Source organism: Podarcis pityusensis (genome assembly GCF_964106645.2).
Source record: "Podarcis pityusensis genome assembly, chromosome: 8".
NCBI classification, from domain to species: domain Eukaryota; kingdom Metazoa; phylum Chordata; class Lepidosauria; order Squamata; family Lacertidae; genus Podarcis; species Podarcis pityusensis.
Window position 1 is genome coordinate 77,274,892 of NC_138033.1, and position 13,158 is coordinate 77,288,049.

General features: G+C 47.7%; 1 long non-coding RNA gene across 1 annotated transcript; it reads left to right on the top strand.

Annotated features, from left to right (window-relative positions):
- Window positions 1-1,687: 1,687 nt before the first annotated feature.
- LOC308483804 lies at window positions 1,688-12,189 on the top strand. Its single transcript, XR_013989793.1, has 4 exons — window positions 1,688-1,758; window positions 9,615-9,779; window positions 10,227-10,344; window positions 11,095-12,189. It is a non-coding gene; the product is annotated as an uncharacterized lncRNA (long non-coding RNA).
- The last annotated feature ends 969 nt before the right edge of the window (window positions 12,190-13,158 follow it).

Consider the following 13,158-nt stretch of genomic DNA (forward strand, 5'->3'; position numbering starts at 1 on the left):
GCTTTGACATCATTTTGCAGTGTCCTGGATTTGAGCACTGTTAAAGCCTCTCCTGCATGGCATAATTCATAGCTTCTCTGAGTTATTGAAGCCCCTTCGCCACGGCAAGGCAGTGATCCATGAAGGGGGAAGGACAGATCGTGAAGCTGAGGCTCCAATACTTTGGCCACCTCGTGAGAAGAGAAGACTCCCTGGAAAAGACCCTGATGTTGGGAAAGATGGGGGGCACAAGGAGAAGGGGATGACAGAGGACGAGATGGTTGGACAGTGTTCTCGAAGCTACCAGCATGAGTCTGACCAAACTGTGGGAGGCAGTGGAAGACAGGAGTGCCTGGCGTGCTCTGGTCCATGGGGTCACGAAGAGTTGGACCACGACTAAACGACTAAACAACAACAACAAGGCCTCTCCTCCTCCCAGAGGGGAGGAGTTGTGAGCGGGAGCAGCTTCCCGCTAGGGCAGTGAGGCGTACTCCGCTCCCTGCTCCTGATTGCTTCTGCTGCCACAGCCAAGCCTTCCAGCCGACCAATAGGGCCGGCTGTTGGGCAGGGCTAGCCGCATTTAAACAGCCGCGGCAATGCTCTGCTCCCAGTCTGTTCCTGCTTTCTTCGGATCTTGTCAGATCAAGCCTCCTTGGATCAAGACCCTCTTCGGATCAAGACCACAACAGAGTGCCTAATTCTCACCTGCATGGTTAGGAATTGGAATATGTGTCCTGTGTTGGGGGATTGGGTATGCACCATCATCTACCCCTCCCCTTTTGGGAATTCCATTAAAGGAATCTGGCAGTCGCGGATCCTGTCCAATGCCTTGCTGGTGGCTAGGGCCATGGCACAATCCCCAGTGATGTCATGGGGGAGCTTCCAGTTGTATTTGCATCAACAAGCTCCTCCCATTGGTTGTTAACCCTGATATGACTCCCAGCTGTGCGGGGTGGAGTCTGGTATTGCTGTTTCATCCAATGCCTAAGCCAGTACTACTCACATGCTGTAACCAATAAAAGTTGTGGCCTAATTTTGCCCATTAACCTAAAATAATGTGTCCTTGTGTCTTATTATACTCCTATGTGGGTGGTGGGTCCTTGACTCACAAGTAGGAACCCCAGTGTGTTGTTTGACTTGCAAGTGCAGGGTTTATATTGCAGAAAAACTGCAAAAGTTTGACACGGGTACAAGGGATCCCACATTTGGGGGTCACTTCAAGAGCCAACATAGAGGAATAGCTGCTTGTCCCTGCTTTCGGATACCAGTTCCCCGCTTTGTGTATGTGAGAGAGACTGTTGCTGTGTTCCCAGGTTTAAGTTGCCAGCATTAAGCACTCTTCAGAAGAAACTGCTATTTTCCTGACGCCCGCCCACTCCTTCTCCTTGTGATGGTGCTTACAGATTGCCATCGTGACACCCTTCTCTAACCTCTCTCGCAGTGAAAACACTCCATGCTTCCCTTCCCTGACTAAGAATCTTGCAAAACAGGCACCTTCTCTTGCATGGAGGACTCTCCCGCAAACAACACCGAGTGGCTTTCCTCCCCCTGCTGTTAGCCAAAATAGACACTCTTAAGAGGTTCCCCTGGTGCTCTTCCAACAGCTGAGCAATAGTTTCAAGAACACCTTGCATGTCACTGCCACGCTCTCCCCCCTCGCTGTGAACCTCTGGTCCAGGTGTCCTGTTTCCATTCTTCTTTCCTTGCCCACAGTTCAGGAGCAGACCACCTGCTTTGCAGGCAGAAGGTCCCAGGTTCCTTCCCCAATGACATCTCCAGGTAGGTCTGGGAAACTGCTGGAGTGAGACTGCAAGTCAGGGTAGGCAATACTGGACCACCAGCCTGACTCAGGATAAGGCAGCTACAGTACTTAAGTCAGAATTATGAAGACTAGAAGCTTGAGAGCCAGTGTGGTGTAGTGGTTAAGAGTGGTAGACTCGTAATCTGGGGAACCGGGTTCGCTTCCCCACTCCTCCACATGCAGCTGCTGGGTGACCTTGGGCTAGTCAGACTTCTCTGAAGTCTCTCAGCCCCACTCACCTCACAGAGTGTTTGTTGTGGGGGAGGAAGGGAAAGGAGAATGTTAGCCGCTTTGAGACTCCTTCGGGTAGTGATAAAGCGGGATATCAAATCCAAACTCCTCCTCCTCCTCCTCCTCCTCCTCCTCCTCTTCTTCTTCTTCTTCTTCTTCTTCTTCTTCTTGTACAGTGGTACCTTGGGTTACAGACGCTTCAGGTTACATACACTTCAGGTTACAGACTCCGCTAACCCAGAAATAGTACCTCAGGTTAAGAACTTTGCTTCAGGATGAGAACAGAAATCGTGCTCCGGCCGCACAGCAGCAGTGGGAGGCCCCATTAGCTAAAGTAGTGCTTCAGGTTAAGAACAGTTTCAGGTTAAGAACGAACCTCCAGAACGAATTAAGTTCTTAACCCGAGGTACCACTATAATATTTTAAAGTGTGTGACCATAGCTCAGTAGTTAGAGCACCTGCTTGGCATGCAGATGATCCATGTTCAATCCCAGGAATTTCCAGGCAGGGCAAGGGGAGCCTCCTGACTGAAACCTCGGAGAGTCTCTGGTAGTCAGTGGTCTGGTGGTCTGACTCTGTAACAAGGCAGTTTGCTTCTGTGTTTCTGTGCCTTCAGGTAGGGATGAGAAACCTTCAACCTCCAGAGCCTGCAGAGTCAATTTGGCCTCCCCATTTGATCTTCCTCAAGCTACACTGATATATGAGGTCCTATGCTCTTGCAGGGAACAGGGTGGGGGAAGATAAGGACCAGGCCCATTCCGCCAAAATATTCCCCCACCCCCTTCTTCAATGGAAGGGCCATAGTTCAGTTATGGAGCATGTCAAAGGTCCCAGTTTTAATCCTGGTGCCTCCAGGAAGGACTTGGAGAGTCTCTGGGGAGTCTCTACCAGGAAGTGTAGTCAAGTCTAAGCTAAATGGACCAAAGGGTCTGTCTTGGGAGCTTTCCCCTTCTCTTAAAACACTATCATAACTCATGGACATCTAATGCAGACCCTCCAAGTGTCCCTATTTTCCAGGGACAGTCCTGGATTTACAGAAGACGTCCTGGTTTCTGATTTGATCCTGGAATGTTCTGCTTTTCCTTAGGATGTCCCTATTTTCATTGGAGAAATGTCAGAGAGTATGGAGCTATTATGTTTTTATACAGTGGTACCTCGGGTTACAGACGGTTCAGGTTACAGACGCTTCAGGTTACACACTCCACTATCCCAGAAATAGTACCTCGGGTTAAGAACTTTGCTTCAGGACGAGAACAGAAATCGTGCTCTAGTGGCACGGCGGCGGCAGGAGGCCCCATTAGCTAAAGTGGTGCTTCAGGTTAAGAACAGTTTCAGGTTAAGAACGGACCTCCAGAATGAATTAAGTTCTTAACCAGAGGTACCACTGTACATTGATGCAAAATCCAGCATCGCCTGAGCTCTGTGAGTGCAGCTTTCTCCCGACTGAAGTGCAGAGTGTTTGAGAACTGGGACATTTGCAGGGAAACCAAAATGCTTGTTTACAAAGCTATTGTACTACCAACGTTACTGTATGCTTGTGAAACATGGATCACTTATAAATGCCATCTAAAACTCCTTGAAAGATTCCACCAATGGTGTCTCTGAAAATTTTTACACAACACTTGGGAAGACAGGGGAACTAATGCCAGTGTACTGAAAGAAGCAAAGATCACCCATGTTGAAGCGATGATTCTTCAACATCAACTTTGTTGGACTGGTTGTGCGGATGCCTGGTTATCGTCTTCCAAAGCAACTGCTCTATTCCAAACTTAAAAATGGAAAGTGTAATTCCGGTGGTCAACAAAAGAGGTTTAAAGACTCTCTCAAGGCAAATCTAAAAAAATGTAATATAAGCACTGACAACTGGGAAACACTAGCCTGTGAGTGCTCCAACTGGAGAACAGCCTTTACCAAAGGTGCTGTGGGTTTTGAAGACACTCGAACTCAGGATGAAAGGGAGAAACGTGCTAAGAGGAAGGCACACATGGCAAACCCTCACTGTGATCAACTACCACCAGGAAACCAATGTCTCCACTGTGGAAGGACGTGTGGATCCGGAATTGGCCTCCACAGTCACTTATGGACCAACTGTGATGACTGTGTTTAGGGAAGACAATCTTACTCAGCTACGAGTATTGGCAAAGAGAAGGATTATGTTTCTATATATGCTGAAAGTTGCCCACATTGCCTGGGGCAACCAAGACAGATGGGCAAGGCATAAATAATAAAATATTTACCAGTTGCCAAAAGTCACAGGAGGGCAGAATGCTCTTGCACTTGCATTCTGCTTGAGGGTTTCCAGTTGGGAGGTTGCCACTGTGATGCTGGACTTGATTGGTCTGATCCAGCAGGCTTTTCTTGTGTTCTTATGACTCTCTGGGAGACAGAGACCCCCCCACTGTGTCCTTTTGATGCCCCAAATCTAGATTTGAGGCTGATGGATGTACCTATAAGAGGTTGCAGCTGAAGGTTACAGACAAAAACCTAGAGCTGCTTTTGCAAGTCTGAAGGTAGGCTTGGGAGCTAATTCCTTTTCTTTTCTTAAAGAACCACGCGGTGTGTTTCTCACAAACACTTGGATAGATTTCCTCCTCAGCCTCAAACATCCAGAACACATCCTGCTCAGTTTAAATGCAAACTGACAGGTACCGAGGAATCCATTGATTGTGTACTTTCAAAGCTCCCCAGGCTGCTGTGGTGAAGGTGGAGATGTTAGAGGGCAGGACTCCTGGGTTCGTTTTCCCCTCTACCCGACAGGAACTTTTCTCCTCCAAACTTTCTCTTCTCCTGCCTCAGATCTCTGTGGTTGGGTTTCTTTTTATTGTTGAAAAAGAAGGCAGACAGGATGCCTCACCTAAGAACCTAAGAAAAGTCTGCTGGGTCAGTCCAGTATCCTGTTCTTATAGTGGCCAAGCAGAGGCTTGTGGGAAACTCACAAGCAGCACCTGAGCACTAGAGTCCCCTCCCCTCCAGTAGAGATGCTGCCAGGGACCTTCTACATGCTAAGAAGATGCTCTGCCACTGAGCTATGACCCTTCCCCTTGAAATAAAGTAAGACTCCAGTCCATTTGGTTTTGAATAAAGGCTGGTAGAAAATGTTTCATGCCAGGACTTGTAAAAGAGAAAAAGAGTGTTGGGAAATGATCCAGAATGAATTGGGGGGGGGGAATGTTTAAAAGTACTTCCCCCCCCCAAAAAAAAACCCCAGAGTCCTTTCTGTTGGGGATTATTCAGACTGAATTTCCCAAGTGTCAAAAGAGGTTATTTATGTATGTCACTGCTGAGTCGCATGTTTTGTTAGCCTCAAAATGGAAAACGAGCAAGGTCCCAACCAAAGAAGAATGGCAACTTAAGCTGACGGAATATGCACAACCTGCAGACTTCATGTATAGAATAAGAGAACAAGAAGAACATACGTTTAGAGAAGATTGGAAAGTGTTCATTGAATATATGGGAAATAATTGTATACGGCTGAAAACGCTGGCAGCGTTAAGATAAATTCAACAGTGTAAATAAGTTTGGATGGATGTAATAATGGAACACCGATTGGAATAGTTTTTGTAAAATATGCAGGGATTTATGTTATGTGAAATGAACCATGAAAAGAGAAGAAAGGAAGTCCTTGATGTCTTAAGGATGTAAAATGAGTATTTTAAATTGTAATGAAAATTGTGTGTGTGTGTGTGTGTGCGTTATGGTTTTTATTAAAGATTTTCTTGGTTTACAAAAGTTCTATTTGATGTGGGATGTTGATATTGTATATAGTATAAAGTTGGGAGAGAAGGGAGGTGGGGAGAGAGAGCAGGGAGGGAGGGAGAAGCTTCCAAAGCAACTACTCTATTTCAAACTTTAAAATTGAAAGTGTAATGCCAGTGGTCAACAAAAGAGGTTTAAAGACTCTCTTAAGGCAAATCTAAAAAAATGTAGTATAAACACTGACGAATGGGAAATACTGGCCTGCGAGTGCTCCAGTTGGAGAACAGCCTTTACCAAAGGTGTCGTGGGCTTTGAACACACTCAAACTCAGAACGAAAGGGAGAAACGTGCAAAGAGGAAGGCATGCTTGGCAGACCCTCACCATGATCAACTTCTGCCTGGAAACCAATGTCCCCACTGTGGAAGTACGTATGGATCCAGAAGTGGCCTCCACAGTCACTTACGGACGCACTCTTAAGACCGTGTTCATGGAAGACAATCTTACTCTGCTACGAGGGATCGCCAAAGAAGAAGAAGGAGAAGAAGAAGAAAACTTTAATTCTTTTACGTAGCATATGTGCAAGGTTTTAGTGTCAGCATCACGTGGGCAGGTTCTCTTCCTATGCATTTATTCGTTTTCATTGGCGGTGAGAGAGATTGGGGGAGCAGGGCATAGTTGGTTGTCTATAGTTGACTGCATTAAGTTTTGTTTGCATGTGAGAAGGCGGAAGGGGTTGTTGGGTTGGTCAGCTTAGCCATATCGATTCGTATGCTGTTGGGGGGGGGGTTTGTCATGTTGGGCTGTATGTGTGAAATATACTCGGGAGTCCTGTAGTGATTTCATGCTCTTTATTGCAGCTTGTAAAACAGTGATTGAATTGCCCCCCAAACCTCAGGCTTTTATATACATTATTTACACAATGAGTCCCATCTGTTTGGCTGATTCTGCTTCCCTCCTGGAGCCTGATTGGTCTTTTCCTGCAGGCCAATCAGTTATTGCATTCTATGATCCTACCAGCCTAATAGGCTGATTATCTTCCTCCTGGAGCCTGATTGGTCTTTTCCTGCAAACCAATCAGTTGTTGCATTCTAAGATCCTACTTGCCTATTGTTCTAGGATCCAAGCTTAGTACATAACACCGTGTAATAAAGGGGAGGCACAATGGGTGAAGGTATCCCCTTTTATTTGTCCCTGTGCTAGTTTCAGTTTGTTGGTTAGATGTTATTATGTTTAAATATTTGTTGGAAGCCACCCAGAGTGTCTGGGGAAACCCATTCAGATGGGCAGGGTATAAAACAACAACAACAACAGACATCCCTATTTTCATTGGATAAATTTTGGAGGCTATGCTGTTGACTGCACTGACTGGAAGACATTCTCCAGGTTTCCAGGAGTGAACCTGGGACCTTCTGCATGCAAAGGGCCCCAGACCTGCGCCCCTGCTTCATTCAAAACACCCCACCTCGCTGGCAGACAGTTGTCTAGATGCGAAGATCAGGCTCGAACTCTTTGCCCGCTGCCCTTTCTCGAGGAAGAGGCGAGCTCAGCCATGTGGCAATTCAGCAAAGAGAAAGGGACATTGTTCTCCCGGCCTCGCTCTGCTTGCAGAGAGCCGGTGATCCACCATGGATCCCTCTTGCCTGAGCGAGAGACAAATTGCTTTGCAGTGGTGACACCGCTGGACTCATCCAGATGTGACTCAGCAGGTATTAGCCGGGATGCTCTCAAAAGCTGGCATGCACCGACGCATGCGTGTGCGTGGCACACAGATCCGCTCTCTCTTGCTCCCGGCTGAGTTCATGCTTCTCCCCTGCTCCCAGCCCAGAGGAGGGATTAGCAGAGAACAGTCTGCCCTTGTTCTTTTGCCAAACCAGCCAGTAGAGTGATGAAAAAAAAGAGCGCTGACTTGGCTTGCAGCCTGCCCTTTGCTCCTGGGTGTATATGTGTCTGTGTGTTCCCTTGGCTGTGAGGCTTTAAAGGAGGGGGGGAAGATGCATGCTTTGGGACAGCGCCAATCTTGTGCAGACTGAACTGGAAGGAGGCACACCAGGCGGAGCTAGGAAACTCAGGAACGTTGCGCTGTGTTGGGAAACGAAAGCGTGTTTATTCAGAAGGCATGCAGAAGCCATTAGCCTCCTGCGCATAGTTAAACTGTGGAACTCACTGCCACAGGAGGCAGTGGTGGCCACTAACATACCCTCCAACCTTTCTCCAGCATAAAGGTAAAAAGGTCAAGGACTCCCTGGATGGTTAAGTCCAGTCAGAGGTGACTATGGGGTTGCGGTGTTCATCTCACTTTCAGGCCGAGGGAGCCGGCGTTTGTCCACAGACAGCTTTCCGGCTCATGTGGCCAGCATGACTAAACCGTTTCTGGTGCAACAGGACACTGTGATGGAAGCCAGAGCGCATGGAAATGCTGTTTACCTTTCCACCGCAGCAGTACCTATTCATCTACAGTGGTACCTCGGGTTACATACGCTTCAGGTTACTTACGCTTCAGGTTACAGACTCTGCTAACCCAGAAATAGTACCTTGGGTTAAGAACTTTGCTTCAGAATGAGAACAGAAATTGTGCTCCGGCGGCGCAGCGGCAGCAGGAGGCCCCATTAGCTAAAGTGGTGCTTCAGGTTAAGAACAGTTTCACGTTAAGTATGGATTTCCGGAACGAATTAAGTACTTAACCGAGGTACCACTGTACTTGCAAACTGATAGGTTGGCAGGAGCTGCGGCAGAAAAACGGGGGCTCACTCTGTCGTGGGAATTCGAACCGCCGACCTTCAGATCGGCAAGCCCAAGAGGCTCAGTAGTTTAGACCACAGTGCCACCCATGTTCTCCTCCCTCCTGCATGTGGTTAGTGGGGACCCTGTTGCAACAGTTCCTTCAATTAAGATCAGGCTTACTAGCCACTTTACTTCTGAATATACTCTGGTTGGCCTCTGTTATTTTCTTCCACCGATAGGGAACCCACTTAAGGACTCTCTACAGGCTCTTGGATACCCCATAAGGGAAAGGGAGCAGCTTTTTCTTACAACAACGGTAATAATATCCATCCACACTGATGCAATTCATATTTCCAGGCATTTTGGGTATGTGTGTTTGCATGTGTGTTGAATTGGCACTCAATTCAGGAAACTGTTTGACATGGAGAAAGGAGGAGGGGGAAGGAGCTGAGGGTCAAGTGGAACACTGCGATTGCCTGCGTTTCACCAGGCAGGCAGGATTCGCACGTGACACCTTCCACCTTTTCCCGTGCCTCTCTCCGCCTGGACGAGGAGAGGTCCTGACAGGCCTTTTCACTTTGAGCGAGGCTAGCGGGCCATAATAATGCTCTGGTAAATAATATACAGCAGTCACAGCGCCGGCACTTGAGAGCGCAGCACTAGATTCTGCTGACCCCTGCATTGTTGCTACCTGAAGGGAAACAGGCCCCATAAAATATTGAAGGGAACTAATAGAAAATGAGACAGCATGACTAATGGGGTGGAGTGAGGCAAGGGGAGCAGGCGGGGACGAAAGGGGGCGGGCGGGCGGAGCTCTCTAATGCAGCTCTTGCTCTCTCCCGCCGGCTGCGAGCGGGGGAATCCCACAATGCTGTGCAGCTGGCGGGGGCTTGCAGCAGGGAGTAAAGGAATCCTGGCCCGTGAGCCAATCTGACACCTGCATATCCCCCAAAGCATCTGGGGGAGTTCATTAATTGAAAGCATGCCTATCTCTCTCGCTAAAATAGCAACAAGGTGGCATATCAAAAAACAAGCTTTTGCAAAAGAAAAACCCAATATGCAATAAAAACAAGGTGACTACATCACGCAGCTGGTACCAGAGGTCCAGGGAAGCCTGATAGATGCTAAGCAGAAGTTGACCACAGTAGGTACCTACCGTGTCTCAGTGGGCAGTTCATTCCGCAGCTTGGGGGCTACCACTGAGAAGACCCTACGAACATAAGAAGAGCCTTTCTCTAGATCAGGCCAGTGGCACATCTGGTCCAGCATCCTGTTCTCACAGTGGCTCACTGGATACCTATGGGAAACCAGCAAGCAGGATCCGAACACAAGAGCACTCTCCACTGTGAGGTAGGTTAGGCTGAGAGAAGGCAGTAACCGGTCCCCCAGTCACTGGCAGAGGAACAGGCATGTGGGGGGAGCGCACTGCCCCCAGTGGCACGATCCCGGTGGGGTGCCATCATGGCTGGCCCCCCTGCACTAGGCGCCACGCCCCCAGGATGCATGCCACAGCCCCAGGATACGCACCACGCCCCTGCGGGCAGCACACCACGCCCCCAGGGTGCACGCCAGCCACACCCCCGCCTGTTCTCCGCCACTGTCCCCAGTGAGTTTCATAGCCAAGCAGGGATTTAAACCCTGGTCTCTCCCAGGTCTTTGTCTGGTGCTCTAACCACTGCACCATACTGGTTCTCTTAGACAGAAGAACTTTCTCCTGGTGGGAGCCATTTGACAGGGGAACAGACTCCCTCAGAAGGTGGTGAACTCTCCTTAAATCTCTTCTTAAATGTCCGTCAGACGAGCATCCATCAGGGGTTCTTGAGCTGCGATTCCTGCATTGCGGCACGGGGTTGAACAAGATCACCTTTGGAGAGCTCCCTTGCAACTCTACAAGTCTATGACTCCTGATGTCCAAGTAAGCAAAGAGCTGTGGAAGGAACGTCTTGCTGAAAAAGCTTCCTTATTTTCTCTCCCCAGCCTGAGGACTTTGCTTGAGTTACACATCTGCCCAGGTGTGTGTGTGTGAGTCTCCTACACATGTCACCATTGAACCTCTCTTCAAATCATCTCCGACAGGCTGGAAAATCCATACCTTGAGGGCCTCATTATGGTTTTCTCTCCCAGGTCCTTATTAGCTTGAAGACATCGGGCAGAGTAACCTGGAACGCCAAGAGGTGAACGGGTGGGGGTGCGATTTCTGCTGAGCCCCAAAGTGAGAGGGCTGGCTTCCAATCCATCCATCCATCTCTTCTAATCATGTCACTCATTGTTTTTTGAACGATCAGAGTGGACTCCTGTCTGCCGAACCTTGCCAAAGATGCCTTCAGGGTTCAGTATCATCTGTGTACGGGCTGAGTCACTTGGACTTTTGTCCTTGATTTCCTCTGTGTTTACCTACCAGTGTGGTTCTGTTGCAAAGGCCGAGTGACGGACCCCACCCCACACACATTTTATTCTTCCCACCCACCCATTCTGTTTTGAGTTATTGGCTCCAAACTTCCAATCAACATTCGCTGAAACACATTAGCAAGTGAAACACAGAGCAGTGTGGGTGTATATTTGTGTGTGTTGGGGCTGAGAATCTGAATTCTCTTCGCCCTCTGTTATATGAGAGGTTTTATCTGCTTTTTAAGAAAATGTTATTACAGTTTGATTCTTTTTATAGCACCCAAAGGGTTTGTCTTCTAACTAAGACTGACTCAAAGGAGATCCGCTGGAATCAATGGACCTAAGTTCAGCCCAGCCTTCAATGTCAATAGGTTGGATCTGAGCATCTCTAATGTCAAACGCAGTCCAAATGAAGATATCCAACAAATTCATACTTAGACCTGTTGAAATCAATGGGCCTTAGCCTGCTCTTGAGCAGGACTAACAGGTATTTATACCTTCAGAGAATATTGAAACTACGCCTTCATCCGAATGAGGAAATCCCAACGAAAGAACAGTGGCAAGAAAAATTGATGAGCTATGCAGAGTTGGCTAAATTGACATACAAACTGCGGGATAAGGACAACTGTGACTTTAAGGAAGAATGGGAACTTTTTACAAATGATCTAAAAAGACAACAAAATGAATTGGACTCCTTGGCAGGTTTTGAATAAACATACACAAATTTATTGGTTGATTACATAGGAGGAAGGTGAAACGGGAGGCGTACGCTTCCCAGTCTCCTGATGCTGGGTTGAATGGCAAGAAGCTGCTGTCAGTTGCCATTCTGAGTTCCTTGGGTCCCGGAGCTGAAGCCTGGATACACGGTGCGAGGCAGCGGTGTGGCAGGTGGCAGTGCTGTGTGTGGCGGTCAGCTACGCGGGATCCCACCTTCGTTGCCAGTGAAATATACTCGGAGTCGAGAGTGGATTTCATGCTCTTTATTCAGTTCATAGTGGTGAGGAGGACTGGAAGTTCCCCCAGAATGTCTGCTTTATATACATTATTTAAACAATGGGCCCCACGTGATTGGCTATTTCTGGGATTCTCCTGTAGGCCAATCAGATTGCTGATCCACTTCCACCTGGAGCTGGATTGGGTGGCTCCTGTGAACCAATCAGACTGCTGCATTCTGGGCCCTCTTGTTCTAGGACCAATCAGACTGCTGCATTCTGAATCCTATTGTTCTAGGACCAATCAGACTGATGCATTTTGGATCCTATTCAACTCACTACATAACAATAGATAAGGCAAGGATATGTATAATTTTATAACATGCAGAGAATAATATGTGTGAAGAAATCAGAGAGAGGAGCTGAGGGAAGTCCTTGGTGGGGGGGAGGATGGAAGGGGGAGTGGAAAAAAGGGGGGAAATAACATATGTGATTATATGGTTTGATAATTTTTTATGTTGAAATTGTTTAATAAAAATATTTTTTTTTAAAAAAGAAACTATGCCTTCATCCAGGAGGAGTATACATATTTATATTGCTGAGCTACAGAGCTTCTCCTAAAAATCATAGAACAGTAGAGCTGGAAGGGACCCCAAAAGCCATTTAGTCCAACCTCCTGCAATGCAGCAATCACAACTCAAGAATCCCTGACAGGTGGCCATCCAACCTCTGCCTAAAATCCATGAATATAGGAGAGCCCACCACCTCCCAAGGGACTCCGTTCTACTATTGAACAGCTCTTACCTTCAGAAAGTTTTTCCTAATGTTTAGCCGAAATCTCCTTAAATCTTGTAACTTGAATCCATTTCTTCACGACCTACCCACTGGAGCAGCAGAAAGCTAAGTTCCTAGTCCTCATGGTTTGGAATAAAAAGCTGTGTTACCCTGAGTCGGACTATTCGTCCATCTAACTCAGTACTGTCTGCACAGACTGGCAGCGGCTCTCCAGGAATTCAGGCAGAGGGCCTTTCCCAGCCCTACCCAGATTGAACCTGGAGTCTTCTGCATGCCAGGCAGCTGCTCTACCCACTGAGCTGCATCTGTTTCCCCCTTAAAAAATTAAAATAAAGTGAGATACTAGTCCTCATGCTTCTGAATAAAGGACTGGCTTCAATCAGAATAAAGGAAGCTGCCTTAAAGTGAGTCAGGCCATAGAATCATAGAATTGTAAGAGACCACAAGGGTCTTATCTCATCAGGAAGTCCCCCATCCCATTTGAAACCATACTAGACCCTGCTTAGCTTTGCAAATGTGTTAGCAGTTTTATTACTGCACCACTGGGATGGTCCATTTAGCTCAGAGACGGGGAGGTATGATATTGTCCACATTGAACGGAAGCGACTTCTCCG